This window comes from Sciurus carolinensis, chromosome X (genome assembly GCF_902686445.1).
Source record: "Sciurus carolinensis chromosome X, mSciCar1.2, whole genome shotgun sequence".
NCBI classification, from domain to species: domain Eukaryota; kingdom Metazoa; phylum Chordata; class Mammalia; order Rodentia; family Sciuridae; genus Sciurus; species Sciurus carolinensis.
The window spans coordinates 104,042,917-104,044,393 of record NC_062232.1 but is presented as its reverse complement, the minus strand read 5'-3'; the positions used below and the strand labels follow the sequence as shown (position 1 = coordinate 104,044,393).

General features: G+C 33.2%; 1 non-coding gene across 1 annotated transcript; it reads left to right on the top strand.

Moving 5' to 3' along the window:
* Positions 1 to 946: 946 nt before the first annotated feature.
* Positions 947 to 1,050, top strand: LOC124972812 (U6 spliceosomal RNA). Its single transcript, XR_007106584.1, has one exon. It is a non-coding gene; the product is annotated as a U6 spliceosomal RNA (small nuclear RNA).
* The last annotated feature ends 427 nt before the right edge of the window (positions 1,051 to 1,477 follow it).

The window sequence follows — 1,477 nt, the reverse complement described above, 5'->3', positions numbered from 1 at the left end:
AATGAAAAACAAAAGTGAAAACCAGCACAGGGAAGAACTACACTAGAAGAATATTCAATTGAAGGAGAAACTAATTCAAATTAAAAACTAGAAATAAATTGAAATGATACAGAATAAAAATCATTTTTCAATAATAATATTGAATGTAAATAGCCTAATTCATCAATCAAAAGACATAGATGGGCAGATTAGATTAAAAATAATGCCCAACAATATGCTGTCTCCAAGACACTCACCTCATAGGCAAAATCATCCACAGACTGAAGGTGAAAGGATGAGGAAAAAACTTATCATTCTCAAAGATCTCATATACAAGCCGGGGTTTCTATCCTCATATCAGATAAAGTGGACTTTAAGTCAAGGTTAATCAAAAGGGACAAAGAAGGACATTTCATAATGCTTATGGGAATTGTACATCAATGAGACATAACAGTCATAAATATTTATGTCCCAAACAATGGAGCATCTATGTACATCAAACAAACCCTTCTCAATTTCAAGAATCAAACAGACCACAACACAATAATAACGGGTGACTTCAACATGCTCTCTCATCATTGATAGATCCTCCAAACAAAAACTAAATAAAGAAGCTATAGAACTAAAAAAATACAAATAATTTGGACTTGACATTATAGAATATTTCATCCATCAATTACTGAATACGCTGTCTTCTCAGCAACACACACATCCTTCTCTAAAATAGGTCACAAAGCAACTCTTAGCAAAAACAAAATATAAAGATAATATCTTGTATCTTATCAGATCATAATGAATAAAATTAGAAATCAATGATAAAATTAAAAACAGAAGCTACTCTAACCACTGGAGACTAAACAATAATTGAATGACCAGTGAATAGCTGAAGAAATCAGAGATGAAATAAAAAATTCTTAGACATTAGTGAGTATAGCAAAACAACATATCAAAATACCTTGGACAGTGCTCTCTTCAGCAACAAATAATACTAAAATTGGAATGATACAGAGAAGATTAGCAGGGCCCCTGCACAACAATGACATGCAAATTCATGAAGTGTTTCATATTTTTGTGAAGAGAGAGCCTACAGAATGGGAGAAAATCTTTACCATGCACACCTCAGATAGAGCATTAATCTCCAGGATATATAAAGAACTCAAAATACTTAACACCAAAAAAACAAATAACCCAATCAATAAATGGGCTAAGGAACTGAACAGACACTTCACAGAAGAAGATCTACAATCAATCAACAAACATGAAAAAATATTCATCATCTCTTGAAATTAGAGAAATGCAACTCAAACCTACTCTAAGATTACATCTCACTCCAATAGTAATGCCAATTATCAAGAATACAGGCAATAATAAGTGTTGGCGAGGATGGGGGGAAAAGGTTCACTCATACATGGTTGGTGGGATGGCAGATTGGTGTAACCTCTTTGGAAAGCACTATAGAGATTCCTAGGAAAACTTGGAATGGAACCACCATTTGAGC